The sequence below is a fragment of the Amblyraja radiata genome, unplaced genomic scaffold (genome assembly GCF_010909765.2).
Source record: "Amblyraja radiata isolate CabotCenter1 unplaced genomic scaffold, sAmbRad1.1.pri scaffold_1003_ctg1, whole genome shotgun sequence".
Taxonomy (NCBI): Eukaryota; Metazoa; Chordata; class Chondrichthyes; order Rajiformes; family Rajidae; genus Amblyraja; species Amblyraja radiata.
In genome coordinates this window covers 16,675-35,698 of record NW_022630185.1, presented here as the reverse complement: position 1 = coordinate 35,698, position 19,024 = coordinate 16,675, and the positions used below count along the sequence as shown (strand labels likewise).

At 44.4% G+C, this 19,024-nt stretch overlaps 1 long non-coding RNA gene and 1 other non-coding gene across 2 annotated transcripts; both read left to right on the top strand.

Moving 5' to 3' along the window:
* The first annotated feature begins 4,388 nt into the window (after nt 1–4,388).
* LOC116969674 lies at nt 4,389–18,684 on the top strand. Its single transcript, XR_004410894.1, has 3 exons — nt 4,389–4,400; nt 5,943–5,946; nt 18,565–18,684. It is a non-coding gene; the product is annotated as an uncharacterized LOC116969674 (long non-coding RNA).
* On the top strand, nt 8,742–8,933 carry LOC116969676. Its single transcript, XR_004410895.1, has one exon. It is a non-coding gene; the product is annotated as a U2 spliceosomal RNA (small nuclear RNA).
* Nucleotides 18,685–19,024: the final 340 nt, after the last annotated feature.

Here is a 19,024-nt window from a genome sequence, read left to right as displayed (position 1 = left end):
TAAAGAAAGCACAGAATACTATAGACAACTATGACAATGAAAAAGGCTTCAGTGCAATTGTTTGACTACTCAGAGGCTCTATAAGGCATCAGACTACATTTTGAGTATTGTGAGCTGTTTTGGGCCGCATATCTAAGGAAGGATGTGTTGGTGTTGGATAGGGGCCAGAGGAGGTTTAGGAGAAAGATCCCAGGAATCATTGGGTTAACATATGATGAGCGTTTAACAACACTGGACCTGCACCTACTGGAGTTTAGAAGGATAAGGGGAGACCTCATTGAAACTTACAAAATAGTGAAAGGCCTGGATAGTGTGAATGTGGAGAGGATGTTTCCACGAGTAGGAAAGTCTAGGCCATAGCCTCAGAATAAAAGGATGTACATTTGGAAAGGAGATGAGGAGGAATTTATTTAGTCAGAGGGTGGTGAATCTGTGGAATTAATTGTCACGGATGGCTGTGGAAGCCAAGCTAATGGATATTTTTAAGGCGGAACTTGACAGATTCTTGATTAGTAAGGTGTCAGGGGTTATGGAGAGAAGGCAGGAGAATGGGGTTGAGTGGGAAAGATAGATCAGCCATGAGTAGACATGGGCTATATGAGCTCATTCTGCTCCAAGAACTTATGAACTCATTAACCTTGGGTGCAAGATCATAGCTTCCTGACAGTGGAATCACAGGTGGGTAGGGTATTGAAAAAGTCATTTAGCAAGCTTGTCTTCATAGACTGAAGCATTATTGGAGTTGGGATGTTGTGTTGCAGCTGAACAAACCATTGTTTTGGTCATACTTTGGGGCGTTGAATGTAATCAGTGCAATTGGACTGACAATGATGTGCATTGCCTCTATCACAGACCAGCAGTGATGGATTTAACTCTGCCATCCAGCTATTTAGCTCTGACAACTCACATATTAAAGTCTTAGATGGTTGCCATTGTAGGAGAGGACCAACATTGAGCCATGTCACTGGTGTTAAAATCACAACCTCTTAGGTTTAAGGTGAAGGGGAAAATATTTAATAAGAATCTGAGGGGTAACATTTTCACACAAAGGGTGGTGGGGTGTATGGAACAAGCTGCCATAGGAGGTAGTTGAGGCTGGGACTATCCCAACGTTTAAGAAACAGTTAGACAGGTACATGGATAGGACAAGTTTGGAGGAATATGGACCAAACGCACACAGGCAGGACTAGCGTAGCTGGGATATGTTGGCCGGTGTTGGGCATGTTGGGCAAGTTGGGCCCTGCTTCCACACTGTATCACTCTATGACTCTATAACTGAACTTTTAATAATTTATGTTGGATATTTCAGGTTTTGAATGCATCAAGAAAGTTTGATATATTAATCACATTGTCTTTCTCTATGAAAATGGCATGGGTTACAAATTAAATTTGGATTATTACTAAGCAGCTGCTAACAATGCAATAAAGTAACAATCATCAGAACATTGCAAGGGATTTTTTGTTTGTAGTGGGCTATTTGAATGGAAAATGTAGGAGATATAAATGGTACAATGGTTACATTATGCAGGATAATTTGACATATTTCCTATGCCATTCGTGAGCAGGGTATGCATGATTCCAATTTCAACTCAAAGTCTTCACATTTCATATTCCTGTGAACATTTCATATTCCTGATATTAGCCAGCACTAAAACTCTCACATATACAGTCATCAATTCACAAAGCATGGAAACAGGCCCATTGTTTGGCCCATCTTGACCACGCTGACCAACGTTTCCCACCTACCTACGTTTGGTCCATATCCCTCTAAATCTATCCTATCCATGTACCTGCCCAAATGTTTTTTTAAACAATGTGATTTCATTTGCAAATCTACTTGGTGCAAACATTTGTGTAAGCTGGTTTAAACCGAAGATAGACAAAAAAAGCTGGAGTAACTCAGCAGGACAGGCAGCATCTCTTGGAGAGAAGGAATGGGTGATGTTTTGGGGCGAGACTGAAGAAGGGTCATGATCGGAAACGTCACCCATTCCTTCTCTCCAGAGATGCTGCATGTCCCGCTGAGTTACTCCAGCTTTTTGTGCCTATCTACTACATTACGGAGTTGGCCCGTGTAGGGTTCCGCCTTGTATCTCATTTGGCATTAATTCAGTTTCAATTGAGATTTGTTGATTCTCACTGTTCAAGGTCATAAACACTGGAGAGCTCATAACTGCTTCTATCCACAACACCTTTTATTAGTACTCAGCCCATTTGTTGCCTATGGTATCCCATAGACTGCAGCTGAAAACAAATCTTCCAGATGGGCAAGGTATTCAGCAGGGAACAGAGGGAGTAGGAATCGCTGAGGAATCTTTGAAATATTCTTCTAATAAGGGCTGGAGGCTCTGAAAATGCAGTAACTTTAAAAAAAAAACAAAAGAAGAAAAATTGACATTTGCGCCCTACACATACATCATGGTTCCAGATATTACGGTGAGGTGATTGGAAAGCCTGGCACTGGCAAGATTATAGCAAAATTTAAAAGCAAAGTACATATGGGTCATGATTTTCAATACCATGTACACATAGAATAATTAGATTAAAGAATAAAATAATAGGCAATTAATTTCGTGGGGTTTCAATTTTAATTAAAAATATTATGAAAGATAAAAGGTACCTTTGTTGCTTCATATCTTTGCCAATTATACTTTGTAATACTCAACATGAAGATTTATGGACAATCATTTCCATTTTTTTCATCTGTAATTTATTTTCAAAAGCTTAAAATCCTATCATTTAAACAGATCTGGTGCGGCTGATAACCTTATTGGAATAAGGATTAATGAATTATGCTAATTTGACCCACTTTAAAAAATCTGATTCAAGACAAATTGGAAACTGGCTTTTTTGCAATGAATTAAAAGTCCTTTCCTTTGTAAAACTCAGTGCTTCAGCGCAGGAAACATTATTTAATGAATCATCAGTAATTAGATCTAATTGTCACAGAAACAAACACTGGAGTCCAAACTCTTCTTTATTTGTAAACGGTACCACGGAACCAGGGGGAAGGTGGGGGCGGGGGGGAGAACAAAAGAGGAAACGGCAGGGGTACTTTGCAACTTTGCAGCGCCGTTTATGTGGCGATTATCTACATACCTTGCAAGCAAAGAATTTCACGGTGCCTTGTCACATGTGTTCCATTCCAACCAAATGTTAAATGTTGTCATGGTTGCTAATGTGCTTCCTAGCACACTTTTCCCAAGATATTGCTCAAGAGGCCAGCTACATGTCCCATCAGGCCTCCAGTGAGGGGAGGAGGTGGGCAGGCCAAGTGGGTTGGGTGGGTGGGGAGAGGCAGTTGGTGGTGGTGCACAGACGCACATGGGGTAGGAGAAGAAGTGGTCTTGGGTCACCCATGGAGGCTGGGAATTGGTGACTATCTGGCAGCAGTGGACAGGAATCACAAGGAAATAAGTAGAAGCATGAGTGGAACAATCGCCCATTCCCTGAAGGTCTCTAGTGAGGTAGATGGCCGCTCTCTAGTTAGTGACTAGATGGTTCAGTTGCCGGATAAAGTTGGGAAGAATCTGTCCCTGAAACTGGAGGTATGCGTTTTCACACCTGTATCTATTGCCTGATAAAGGAGGGGAGAAGAGGAAGTGACTGGGGTGTGGCCAAACCCTTTATTTTAAAACTGTGACCCCTTTGGGCTATAAATTAACTCTGCACTGAAGAAGGGTCTCGACCTGAAATGCCCCATTCCTTCTAACCAGAGATGCTGCCTGTCCCGCTGAGATACTCCAGCATTTTGTGGCCACCTCTGCTCTTATCCTGTTGGCCCCCATCTCAATTTTGTACAGTTCAAGGTTAAGGAAATATTGGGAAGACTGTGGGGAAAGTATTAGGGAGGCTTTGGGGCAGCTGGCCAAAGGCATTGAGAGGAATGAGAATCATAGCTATCATCAAGAGAGGTGGAGTGGGAAGGTCAGCATCAGGTTGGGATGTCCAAAGTGGAAGAATAAGAAGCAGGGTGGGTGGACGGGGGAATAATGCAGATTGGAGGAGGTTGGTGGGGTGGGTGATCAGATGTGTTGAGGAATGGCAGTCATGCAGTGCGATAAATGGAGAATGATACAGGTTCTAGCTTACATGCAAGTAGCCCAATGCTGCAAGATTGGTGAAACATTCTCCTGGGAGACCACTGACATCAGGAAGCCTTCGACATCAAATTCCTCCGAGGTGCTCCGAATGGAACATAGCACAGAGAATGAAACCATCGTGTTCCTCCCTGAATTCTCATCGGTGATGCCTGAATAACTCACATCTGAACGAGCCTGGACAAATATAATTGGCATGGTTTCAACTGGAAATGGTCATACATGTGATTTACTCTGAGAGCATCAATGTGTAACCACCCAGCAACTTGAGCTCAGAAAATAATTATTCACAAGATTGCTGTGGAAATTTAAAAAGTGCAGCTATATTAACAGCAACAAATTCTTCAACACCATACACATTGCTGAGGTAATTGTTTGATGAGAACTTAATTAATGACACAAAACATAGCAGGAATTCAATTTAAATAAATGGCCAACTGGATTTTAATTTGTTTAACCAAAACAAAAACACGTTAGGCAGATAAGTACAAAAGACTCACAAACTCTGGAAAATATATTTTGGATTTCCTTTTTGTCCAGGAAACATGACTAATTTCTCCAATCAGTCTGAAGAAGGGTCTTGACCCGAAATGTCACCCATTTCTTCTCTCCAGAGATGCTGCCTGTCCCGCTGAGTCACTCCAGTATTTTGTGTGTACCGTCTCTAATCAAGGAGTTTGTTTTTTAACTTACTGCAGCAATCTTCCAAATGGGATTTGAATAACTCCAAGGTGGAGTTCCTCTGGTGAATTCTTCTCATCTTTGGTGGGTTTTATTTTTATCTGATCATTGAAATGAGTGGACAACGGTTTGGGAGGCGGGAAAGATGCGGGGGAGAGAGATAATGGGGAGAGAGAGATGTGGGGGAGAGAGAGATGTGGGGAGAATGTGGGGGGGAAAGAATTGTGGGGGGAGAGAGATGTGGGGAGAGAGATGTGGGGAAGAGAGATAATGGGAGAGACAGAGATGTGGGGAAGAGAGATAATGGGGAGACAGAGATGTGGGGAAGAGAGATAATGGGGAGACAGAGATGTGGGGGAGAGAGATGATGGGGAGGGTAGGAATGTGTGGTTATCCATTTTGTACCAAAGCTAATTAACCGACGTACGTCCTTGGAGTGTGTGAGGTAACAAGAGCACCTGGAGAAAACCCACGCGGTCATGGGGAGAACATACAAGCTTTGTACAAACACCACACATACGTAGTCAGCATCAAACCTGTCTCCCTGGCACTGTAAGGCAGCAACTCTCCCACTGCCACCGTGTCATCCCTTATCCTACACACAAAGGCGCGATTTACAGAAGCCAATTAACCTACAAACCCGCACAGGCATGTCTATGCAATGTAGGAGGAAACCCGTTCAGTCACTGGGAGAATGTGCAAACTACGCACAGACAGTACCCATAGTCAGGATCAAACCTGGATGTCTGATGCTGTAAGGCAGCAACTCTACCAATGCACCACCATGCTGCCTACCCAAATATCCCTTCCAGCAGCAGTTGTGACTCCAATTCTTTACTAACGATCCCCGAACCCCCAGCAGAGTCTCCGACTTTTCCCCACGGCAGGGTCGATGGTTTATTCCCAGCTCCGAGATCAACAGTGTGGCCTAGCTTCTCCCAATTACTGGAACTGAGACTCTGGGCCAAGCAGCACATTATCATCACTCCGGTACAACTTGTATACTGGTTGCACTATTTCAGTATTCAGCATGCTGCAATTGTGCTTTGAGACAGTGATCTTCATGTCTTTACTCTTCATTAATTCCTCCCTGTGCATTCGACTATCCCAAGAATAGGTTTCTGTGATTTTCTGTTTGCGGGATGAATATGAAACACAGAGGGAGGTTTTATTTTTCGTTATTAGATTTATTTTGCTTTAAGCTTCAGCGGACATTATTATTTTAACTCCCTGGGGTATGGTATTATTTTGCACCAATGTTAGGGGCTATTTCTGAACAAATGTATTTGTGTTTTTATCTAACTGTTTTCAATTTAAAGAATCGTTGAACTTTGACAGTGACTTATGACTAAATGGAAGTTAAATTGAAGTTAGGTGTTGTAAATTGCTTACGTGTTGGGGTAGTGAGGAGCTTATTCTAATCTGACATTGATCTGATGTCCCTGTATTTTTTAGTTTAGTTTAGAGATACAACTTGGTAGCAAGATCCATGGATACTTGGGCCCACCAAGTCCACATTGACCAGCGATCACCCATATACTAGTTCTATCCTACAAACTAGGGACAATTTACAGAAGCCAATTAACCTACAAACCTGCGTGTCTTTGAAATATGGGAGTAAAGCAGAGCACCCGGAGAAAACCCATGTGGTCGCAGGGAGACGGCACAAATACCGTACAGACAGTACCCATGGTCAGGATGGAACCCGGTGGCACTGTGAGGCAGCAACTCTCCCAATGCACTGCACCCATGTGGAATGTAAAATCCCCATATTGGTTCAGAAGTCTGAATAGTGATTTTACTCATTTTAACCATTGATTTTACTTCGGAGTCACGTGAGTGACTACGTGAAGAACCCGCTCAGTGCGCAGGCGCGGCATTACGTCAGCAGTGCAACAGCGGCACCGGGAGAGCCTAAGCTCTCCCGCAACAGAGAAACGGACCGTCAGGTGAGTATCCTGAGGTCGGGTTTCTTTTACAGGGGAGCCCCTTTTTCTGCTTGTGTTTTACAGGCAGAGAAAAATACTCTGGAACAAAACTGTCCCCCGTTCAAGGAGAAACGTTTCCCGTCGGGGGGAAGGGGGGCAGCAACAGGCGGTAGGAGCGTTTACCCGGTGTTCCGCAATTCCCCGACACCGTGCCGAGCCCAGCCCGATAGCGGGCTGGATGCATAGCCACCCGAAGAGGCATCCGGCAGGTGTTCCCGATTTGGGACGGGATGTCTCTCCACCCGCACGGGGGGAGAGAGAGCCGCCAGAGCCGCTGGAGCGGTTCACGGAGCAGGTGCCTGCGAGACGTGCTGCTTGAGGGGCGCTCTCGCTTCTACAAGGCACAAAAGCTCCAGAAGAAGGCGGTAGGAACATTTACCGGGCGTACCGCTATCCCCACACCGCGCCGAAGCCAGTCCCGCTAGTGCCTGAGCTGCGGGCTGGATGTTTAGCCATCCGAAGAGGCATCCGGCCGGTGGCTTCCAACTTGTCGGAGGGGACGTCTCTCCACCCGCATGGGAGGGAGACAGCCGCCTGAGCCGCTGGAGCGGCTCCTGGAGCAGGAGCTCCTGCGAGACACGCTACGTGAGGGGCAGTCTCGCTGGAGGGTTCAGGCATACCCTCCACAGTGCCTAGGCACTGCCCATCGCTTCCTCCTTAGTGTGGTTAGCTTTGGGGTGACCAGTGGCTGGGCTGGTCATGAAGAGGGGTCACTGGCTGAACAATATCGGGGGTATGCTTGAGGTACAGGATCAGGAAGAGCTGCTGGGTGTGGCCGCTATGTGGCTCCACCACTAGCGAGATGGCTTTTCAGTCTCAACTGATGGCCAGCTTACTACCTGTCTTTTCCAAAAAACCTCTCCAAGACAGGTAGCCATGAGGCGTTGATTTTATCACGCCTCCCCTAAATTGCATTTACTCAAAGTGCCCGCCATTATTGGGGGATACATTGAGCAGCGCATTTAACCTAAATATTTAAAAAATGCATTTGGTACCCTGACGTCGGCTATCATGTCCACCTGCTCATTCCAGAAGGGCAGGGTAGTATGGCAAAACACCTGACCCTACTGTTCAACGGCATACCTCATAACTTCTGAAATGAACTCACAAACCTGCCCTCAATCTATGAAATTAACAGGACTATGAGAACGCCGACCTCACAAGCACAGATCCTGCTACCTGGCACTTACCAAACCAGTCCTAAAAAACTGGAGGAAGTGTTCAAACTATTCGGCACAAGAGGGCAGAGTCTGGAATGAGCACCACACTAAACCAGACAGCAGTACCTCTACGTGTCCACCAGGGGCGTCTACCTCATGGTACTGGTGAAAGCTCGGGGCCTGCATGCCAAACCCATAGCATTTTAGGCCACGGCCCAGAGCAGGCCCCAGGGGAAAATGCGCCACCCCCCAACAAACATCGTCCCTACAAGAACAAGGAACCAGAAACCGAAGAAAACAACAATGAAGACAGATAAGTATGGTTCCTACCATCACATAAAGGTTAAGGGTTGTACTAACAAGGGGTGGATGAATCACGCCTGGTTAGGAAGCTATCACTCTTGGTAGTTATATACCAAAAAATAAATACAAGGGGAATAGAATTAATATCTTGCCACCAATTCAGCAAGCACCCCAAGTGGTCTACCCTCCCACGATGGTGAATGTCGCACCATCGTTGATAAACCACTTGAGTATTTCACCAGGTATACCCATTCATGGGATTTGTAACTACTACCATGGATCCAAGGATACTTTATGGTAGACATCGACCTTGAAGATGCACACTATTCAGTACCTTCTCATATAAGTTTCGGATATACCGCAATTACCTGGATGGAGTAACCATGATGAGCGTTGCGGCATTTAAGTCAAAGTTATCCAGAATCAACTAGCCCTGACATTTAGAAACATTCCATCATGGCATGTCTATATATTAACGACAAACTATCCTTGGATACAGCTTTAGCTGCATCGCTTCTCGGCCTTTTGGCTAAGATCAAGTGTAGTATCTATTCTTATCAGTTTAATAATCTGATACGTCCCTTATCTAGGGACCATATATTAAATTGAACTTTGGAACAGGGAGATGGAATAGGGGCTTGCTCCGTCCACTCCCCGCATCGACCCAGTATTGCAGTGCCTCTGGGAACGGTGCACAAAATATATATCCAGATATTTACGTTGACCATCCACAACGTTGTTATCTGGTATTCATTAAGACTATCAGTCATGGTGCATTAACCACCAATCAACTACGTGGCAAAGTAATTGGGATATAGCAGCATTACCAGCTACTGAACTTCGTACCTTTCCTATGAGCTGAGATACTAGTGTTCAAAACTATCTCCATACCTGTAATATGGGGGCAAATGGATTAATCTGTAGTGTTATCATGGAATTTATCGGCAGGAAGGATTATGGTTGTACACTTCCACCTGTTTTGAGTAACATCTTATGTGTCCTGATGTGTTACTGAGCTTGTAATACTTAATGCCAATATGAATTGACTTAAACATGTTATATATTAACTTACTTAATTCTAGTGAAGCATTTGCTCAGTAATCCACCAAATTTGCATGTTCGTTTATAAGATAACAACATCAGTGGTGGCATATACCAAACCATTTGGGCGGAGAACATCGATATTAGGTGACAATTTATTAACAATTGGAAACCGTATGTCGTCAAACATGTTTGACCATCAGTAACTCACCTATCAGGTGAGCTAAATACTGTAAACATACATTTAAACCAAAAATATTTGCTGAAATCACTAAGCAATATGGACACCAGATATCGATTACTTATATCCAATTAAATCACCACGTACTAACTTACGTCACATGAAACCAATCTCAAGGCAGCGGCAATGGAGACATTCCCGCATATTGAGGGGTGGGGGGAACCTAATCTCTATGTTTTCGTTTCCTTCTACCTCTTCAATAGGTACTACGGCTTCATCAGTCGGGTACTACGCAAATTACAGTGGACCAAATCCACAAGCATGGTTCCCAGTGATCCACGACATGGTCATTAAAAGAATTGCAGAATTGGGAAGACCATTGCTGTGCTTGGATCAGCAGCACTATCAACCTGATGACAGTATTCCGTAGCATATCCTAGGGAACATACCTGAGGAGCATCAAGAAATGGTACACTGTTTTCCAAAACAGGAATTACACATTCAACTATAACAAAAAACTGTACTGGAGCTCCTGGCAGGTCTTCACCACAATGAAGGACATGTTCTGTTAGCCTACTCAACTTGGGTACCGCTCACTGGTGATCAGATACAGGAGAGGTATATCAATCCATTCCCCAGAAATAGGTACACCCAAATTGGGATGTCAGTGAAATCCTGACATACCTTAGAGGATGATCACCAGCCAGGTCACTCACCCTGGAACAGCCTACCCTGAAGATGGACATGCTGGTGGCCTTACATCAACACAAAGAGCCAGCTCTCCCATCTACTGCGATGGGACAACATGGTTATAACACCAGATAGTGTCACATGCCCATTCAAGGGGTGGCCAAACAGAACAGACCAGGAACATCAGGTCCAGTCATGAAATTCCGGGCATACCCACCTGAACCACGTTTTATGTGTCATGACCCACTTAGAGATCGACACAATAAGGAATACCGAGGGAGAGGAAAAAGCCTTATGGGTCAGCCACAGGAAACCTCATGGTCGGGTGATGAGCTAAACTATCTCTAGTGGCTCAAGCAGGTACTGGGAGTTGCTGGAGTAAATACTAACGTGTATAAAATCTTATTCCACCAGGACAGCTTCCACGTCAGTAACTAAGAGGATGGACGAGCCTATGGACCACATCCTGGCTACTGCAGGGTGGTCTAGGGAGTATACGTTCCAAACTTTTATAACAAACCACTGACAGAACCTGTATCGTTTGCAGAAAAAGAATCTGCAAAAAATATATAATTTAAGCCCGGGGGAGCAATTGGTCTTGTTGTTGTTAATAACACCATTATTGTTTTTACAAACAGATTCATGGTTGATTACGATAACATACTTCCTCCCTCGAATGACTTCGGCAGCGAGTGAAGTATGAACTGTTACACGGTTTGAAATCACAGAGCTTTGAAATCTTCACGTAGTCACTCACGTGACTCCGAAGTAAAATAGTAAGATTAAACGAGAACTTACCAGTTTGAAGTTTGATCTGTATTTTATGAGGAGTTACGATGAGGGATTACGTGCCCTCCGCTCCCACCCTCATTATATGGATCAAACTAATAAATTGATGTCTCCTTATCTTTACTATGTTTACTTCAAATAACTGTGTCTATCTGTGATTCCACACCGCTGCTTGGAAGTATGCCGCGCCTGCGCACTGAGCGGGTTCTTCACGTAATCCCTCATCGTAACTCCTCATAAAATACAGATCCAACTTCAAACTGGTAAATTCTCGTTTAATCTTACTATTTTAACAGTTTTAAAATTGTGCTGTTCAATCTTCAAAATGAATTGTAAAACCAAAGGCACATGCCACGTAACACCAACTATTGAAGAACTCAACTGGTCATGTAGCATCCGTGGAAGGAAATAGACAGACTACGTTTCAGATCAGGATCCTTCTTCAGCCTGATGGAGTGGATATAGAATATGATAAACCTATTCTCCAATAGGTGACTCATGTTAGTAATATTCTGCTACTGCAAGAATGACAAATAACAGTTAAATACCCCTTTGGTCAGTACAACAGCATTTTAAACCAAAAAATAATCAAATTATGGGGCTATCTCAAACTTGAAATGTCCTATCCCTTTACAAAAATAGTATAGCACAGTGGTAACGTTGCTAATTACGACACTAGAGGAACTGGTTTGATCCTGACTACGGGTGCTGTCTGTATGGTGTTTGTATGTTCTCCCTGTGAACGCGCGTGATTTCTTTGCGTGGTTTCCTCCCAAACTACAAAGAAGTACAGGGTTGTAGGATAATTGGCTTCTGTAAGTTGTGTGGGTAGAGGGCAGTGTATAGGGTAGTCCTAGTGCAGGGGGATCGCTGGTCAGCATGGACTCAATGGGTCAAAGGGCCTGTTACCATGCTGTATTTCTAAAGTCTATAGTAAATAAGATGGACACATATGGTGTACAATTCCAAATTGATTCATTTGTCAAAAGCATTTGTTGCTATGCTGCTTTAGTTTGAAGAAAAGACATTCCATTTAACTTCAGATATTCAGAAACTCGAAGGATCAGACTGAATTACATCCCTCTCATGTTACCATCTGCCAGAGTTATCAATATTTTATAACCCTACAGATAAAAGCCGATAGTTCCCCAGACCTTTCAGACTCCACAGTGATTCTGAAACCGTCATGAGCCTGTGGCTGTTAGGTTTTGTAAATGTGTTGTCACATTTATCAGATTGTGGTCAATGTCTTAATTTGTGTGCACATATTTTCACTTGGCATGGCTGGTTCAATGATATCACAAACATAATACAAGCAACATATATAGTTATACAAGAAAATAACGGCAAGAAGGAGTGCAAATAATTATCGGACACCAGATCAATAGTTGATCTGCTATGATTAGACAATTTCTCTTTGCATTATCTTGTGACCTTCAGCATTCAGGGATTGATTTGTCTTCCATGTTTCACAGCCTGTGGTTTACCCCTTTTTAATCTAAAAGGACAAAACATTGCGGCAAGTTCAGCAGAGAAATGGAGGAAATATTGATGCCATTCCCGACTGCATGTGAACAGATCTGCTCCTAGACTATGTCTTGGTGATATGTGAATAGCCATTGTCTCTCCGCTTTGTTGTGTTTGGTCTACCTTTCTGTTCTATGTTTCTGTTTTTTCTATTTTGAATGAATTGAATTGAAAGATATTGCATGGAAACAGGCCCATCTGTCCACCGGGTCCACGCCAACCATCCATCACCCATTTCCACTAATCCCATGTAATCCCACTGTGTAATCCCCACACATTACAGCAGCCTGTTTACCTACAAACCCGCATGTCTTTGGGATGTGGAGGGATACCGTGCAGTCACAGGGAGAATGTGCAAACTCCACACAGACATCATCAAGGTCAGATTTGAACCCAGGTCTCCGGCACTGTGAGGCAGCTGCTCTACCAGCTGCACCATTGTGCCACACTCTTGGATAATTCCCATGTTGACACCATTCTCCTCTCTATCTTTGCAAATGTCAATTTATTCTATAGCTGATTGAGTTTTCACCTTAACCTTTCCATTCTCAAATGGTGTTTGCGTATCTTCTGAAGTAAATATTCTTGCATTTTTTTGGCTATGAAGATTTTGACCCAGATAGTGCATTATCTTCCAGTGAGCTGTCAGCTGTGACTAATCAATAGTGATTTATAGTTTGCTGCATTTATTTAATCACTTGAAGCCATCGATCACCCAGATCATTTGTTGAGAAAGCATGTGTGATTACTACAGTAGACACTAAATGTTGGAGTAACACAGCGGGACAGGCAGCGAATCTGAAAAGAAGGAGTGGGTAATGTTTTGAGTCGAGATGCTGCCTGTCCCGCTGAGCTACTCCAGCATTTTGTGTCTATCTTCAGTTTAAACCAGTATCTGCAGTTCCTTCCCACACATTTTGTGTGTAATTACTATGTTGTGTTTTTATCTAATTGTATTAATTGTAGCTGTAACTTTTTCAACATAGTGAAACTTCACAACCATTGTTGCTTTCCATGGAGGAAGTCATGTCGTTTTAATTTTATAGATACAGCTCGGAAACAGGCCCTTCGGCCCACCGGGTCCACGCCGACTGTCAAAGTTGTACAGTATGTATGGATTTCAGCAAGACAGTTGACACAGTTCTGCATGCTAGGCTGCTCTGGAAGGCCAGATCACAAGGGATCCAGCGAGACTTAGCTGACTGGATAGAAAATTGGTTTCGTGGAAGGAAGCAGACAGTACTGATGGAAGGTATGGACACTGTTGAACCCTTGGTTAAATTTGATAAGACTTGGGGAAAATGTATTGAACTTTTTCATACAACATAAATTGCTCCCTATTTAATCATTATAAAAATTATTTTACCTCTATAGGGTGGAACGGACTTGACGACAAACAAACTTAAATTGTTGAAATTCTCAGTTCAGATTCGGTTTTGCTTTGCTTTGTTTTTTTAATCTATTTTATTTTTATTCGTATTTTATTATTATTAATTTTATTTTTTTTCCTTTAGTTTGGGGGGTTTTGTTATTTTCCTTTTTACTTTATCTTTTTGTCTTTTTATCTTTGTATTTTGTTTAACATTGGAGCTGTAATCCTGATCCCTATGTATCAATACAATTGTTATGTTTAGCATTAATCTTTTTGCTCTGTTTTTTATGTTTTACTTTTGCTTTTTTTGGGGAAAAAAACAATAAAAAGATTTTAAAATAAAGAAAAGAAATCTTTAGCCTTAGAAGTGATCAGAATCAGAATCAGAATCACACTTTATTCATAGAGGAATTTAATTGGTCAGGCCAGTCATACATTTAACAGATCATCTCAAAAACACATTTTAACATGAACATCCAACACAGTGATTCCAACACATTCCTTACTGTGATGGAAGGTGAAATAAAGTTCAAGTCCTTCCCTTTGTTCTTCCTCGGTCGTGGGCTTCGAGCCTCCGTTGATGGGATGATCTTAAATCCCGTAGCCGGCGGTGTTCGGGCCCTCTGTGTCGGAGCGATCAAGCTTCCACATCGGGGGGGATGTCAGGGACCCCACGCCGGGCGATCGAACCTCGTGTCGGGGCTGATTAACCTTCTGCGACGTTGGAGCTCCCGACTCGCCCTCACCCGAGACGGCGAGCTCTAGATGTTGATTCCGTGGTGGTCACAGTGGGAGCGATCCCAGGCAAGGGATGAGTTCCGATGTTAAGTCCACGCCCCGTGGTGGGGCTCACGACAGTCCGAGGAGGCTTCCAACTCCAGTGATGGTAGGCCGCAGAGCCCGGAGAATGTGATCCGAAATTAAACAGTGAAATAAATTGCCCAGGTGTAAGTAAGTAAACTTTATTTATATAGCACATTTTAAGTCAACTAGCATTGACCCCAAAGTGCTTCACATAATTTAAATAATAAGTTCCATTGCAAACCATAGAAAAAGGTTTAAATTTTTTTTTTAAAAGAATAAAAATGGACACACCATATTACAGAGTTCAACACAAACATCCCCCCACAGCAGAATCAAAACATTTCCACTGTGGGGGAAAGGCACCAGCAAGTTAAGTCCTCTTCCTCTGTGAAACACCCGAGGTCAGGGCCCATCTGTGGCCGTGCAGCCAGTCCGTTGATTTTCAGGGCCCTCTTGCCGTAAAGATGAAACATCGGCGTCGGGTGAAACATTCCTCAGCGGCTTGGAAAAGTCTGGAGCGGCTGACCCCTCCCCGGAGACCGGAGACCGCGGCACTCGTAGTCCTCCGGCCGCGCCGGTTGGAGCTCCGAACCCGGCAAACTCGATCCCTGGCTCTGCGGCGCTCCAAATCCAGCGCCGCCCGCGGCCGGACGCCCGCAGCCACAGCTCCGCGATGTTGGAAGTCGGCGACCGAAGCGCTCCGGAGCTTACCGCACGGCGACCCGGTAGGCATCGCCCGCTCCGTGTTGGTATCCCAGCGCTGCGCCACCGCCGCCGAAGCTGTAGTCCCAGCCGGTCCCGACAGGAAAACGCCGCTCCACTTTCGGTGGTAGGCCGCGAGGACGGGGGCGAAGAAACAGCACGGAGGGATGCTGCCTCTCCGACCAGGTAGGGGACTAAGAATAAAGTTTCCCCCTTCCCCCCCCCCCCCCCCCACATAGAAGACCTCCACTAACATAAAATAAAATAAAGAAAGGTGTAGAGACGGACTGCGGGCAGGCTGCCATACACAGACGGCGCCCACTCCCGCACATCCGCCATCTTAATTCAGCTGTGTAGGATAGTGTACGAGGGTGATCAGTAGACCGGCGTAGACTCAGTGGGCCGAAGGGCCTGCTTCCGCACTGTATCTCTAAAGTCTAAAGGCGCTCCAGCAGTCATTCGCAGACAGAGCGCAAGTGTTTAATGAAATGGTCACCTCCTCTACGCTTAGTCTTGTCATTGTAAAGGAAGCCCCCATTGGGACCACCAAATGCAATACACAAGGTTGAAATTAAGGGGACTTAAGGAAGGCTATTTCTTCACTCAGAACATGTTTGAAATCTGGATGATACTGTCTCAGGAGGTGATGGTGGCAGATATTCTCACTGCATGTAATAAGTGTATAATTGAACGGAGAGGGCCAATGGCATAGTGGACAAAGAGCTGAGTGCTGGAAGATTAAACTATGTGATTGTTGGCTTGCATAGACATAGTGGGCCGAAGGGCCTGTTTTGATGCTGTATCACTTTGCAACTCATTGAAACCATTTTAATCTTTTCTCTGCCAAAGAAGTGCTTCAAAAATGTCTATTAGAAAGAGAAATGAAAGACCCTTCCAGAGATTTCCCTCCAGCGGGTGATACTATCGCTGACCTTCTATCGCCACTTTAAATCAACATGCACAGCTGGCTGCAAACTACCTTTGGAACATGGAGGATCAAACTGTGCATCACAATGACCCATTAGCAGAGAATGTGAATGCCAAATATGGCTTTACCAGCAAAACCAGTGGGAAAACATTCACGATTGCCCAACATGCAAGGAAGAAACAACTGGAGAAATCAATAAGTTCCTCCTTCTGTTACTTCAAACAGAATCACTTCACAACAAGCAATAGATTTAGCTCTTAGGGCTAAATGAATCAAGGGATATGGGGAAAAAGCAGGAAAGGGATACTGATTTTGGATGATCAGCCATGATCATATTGCATGGCGAATGGTGCAGGCTCGAAGGGTCGAATGGCTTACTCCTACACCTATTTTCTATGTTTCTATGTTTCTAACAGCTATGACGTTGTCCGTGGAGTGGACAAGTTAAATTGCCCATTCTGATCAATGAAGTAACTATTGATGCTTAGCTCCCGTTTGCTTCTCACTTTGGGGTCTAATTTAGATAGTTTCAGGTCCAATACTGAATTCCAGAGACGTGAGATAGACATAAAATGCTGGAGTAACTCAGCGGGTTAAGCAGCATCTCTGGAGAAAAGGAATAGGTGACGCTCTGTGTTGAGACCCTTCTTCAGACTGAGTGTCATGGGAGATGGAAACTAGAGGTCTGAAAATGTACAAAGAACAAATGAAGGAAACGTTTGCAAAGAACAAATCATGAGTACTGAATCCATGGGGATCAGAATTTATCGCTGACCAAATAAGGAAAGTCATGGAAAAAAGGAATAGGAGATTTCTGGGTTCAACAGATTTCTGAGTTCAGCAGATTACCCCAGATACTCTGAAGAGGGGTCTCACAAGTTCATGTTATATGAGTAGAATTAGGCCATTCGGCCCATCGAGTCCACTCCACCATTCAATCATGACTGCCTCCTAATCCCATTTTCCTGTTTTCCCCCCTCAACCCTTGACACCCGCTCTAATGAAGAATTTATCCCCTCTGCCTTAAAATTATCCACTGACTTGGCCTTTACAGCAATCTGTGGCAATGAGTTCCACAGGTTAACTACCCTCTGACTAAAGAAGTTCCTCCTCACCTCCTTCATCGAGTGTCGACTCGAAATGTCACCTATTCGTTTTCTGAAGAGATGCTGTTGAGTTACTCCAGCATTTTGAGTCTATCTTCGGTGTAAACCAGCATCTGCAGTTCCTTCCTACACATCCAGAGGCGTCAGAGATTTGGACCCCTGGATTTCTTTGTTCATCAATATTCCTCAGTGCGCTGCCATTTATTGCATATGTTCGAATGCTATCAGACTGCCGAAAATGTGTCATTTAATTCAATTCAATCTGCACAAATGTATTATTTGATCTATGTCTCATATATAGCCATGAACAGCCCTCCGCTCTATCCAAATCACCTCCAATGTTCATGACATTTGCAAACTTGCTAATCATACCTCCTTTATTCACAGTGATGCAGCAGTAGAGATGTTGCCTTAGGCCGGGCACCAGAGCCCCGGTTTGATATTGACTAAAGGTCTGCACGGAATTTGTACCTTCTCACAACTTGCCCTCACAGGTCAACGTCCCATTAAACAAGTTCCACATGCTTGCATTTGGCCCATATTCTTCTAAACCTGTCCTATCCCTGTACCCGTCTAAATGTCTCTTAAACATTGCAATATACCTGCCTCAATTACCTCCTCTGGCAGCTCATTCCATACATTCGCCACACTTTGTGTGAGAAAGCCACCCCACAAGTTCTTATTAAATCTTTCCCCCATCACCTTAAATTTGTTCAGCTCTACAGCAGGATTGAAAGGCGGAGCAAACTTGATGCGCCGAATGGACTAAATCTACTCCTATCACTTATGACCTTATGAACACTCCCCAGACTGACAAAATGGCGGCGCACACAGTTGCAGCGGCTCGATGTCCTCCCGGTCAGTGCTTCGTGTTTTTTGTGTATGTGTGCGTGTTGTTTTGTGCCCTGTGTACTTACTGTCGGGCGAACAACGCATACGGCCGGCAGGATCTTCTTAGGATTGGAGCCGGTCGCGAACGGGAGGTTACCGCTGAGTTTGTCCGCTCATATGAGATCCCGGCGGACATAGCAAGGAGCCCCGACTCTCCGTGGATTACCATCCCCGCGGGGAGGAGGCGAAGACGGCGCAGAGAGAGAAGGCAAAAGCGAGGCAGCAGGGCCGGCGCGCTAGCCTGGCTATGGAGGCAGCCACTCAAACTACCGCTTCCCAGCCTGTTTCTAACGAAGGCCAGATCCCTCGCTAACAAGATGGATGAACTGAGGCTACAGACTGCAGCTAACAACGCCGTGAAGGACAGCAGCATTCTGTTGATCACGGAGACCTGGCTTCATTCATTCATTCCGGACTCTGCTATCGAGCTAGCAGGTTACACGCACAGCGTCATGACAGGACAAGAGACTCCGGTAAGAGCAGAGGAGGAGGGCTCTGTGTATACGTGAACAACAACTTGTGTACTAACACAGTGATTGTAGACAGTCACTGCTCCCCGGACCTGGAGTATGTGACTGTTAAATGCAGGCCCATTTATCTCCCTAGAGAGTTTACTGTCGTCATGATAACTGCTGTATACATACCACCGGATGCTAATGCTAACTCGGCTATCGGACATTTGTATGGTAGCATTAGCAGCCAGCAGAGCACATATCCTGACGCTGTTCACATCATAGCAGGGGACTTTAATCACGCGGACT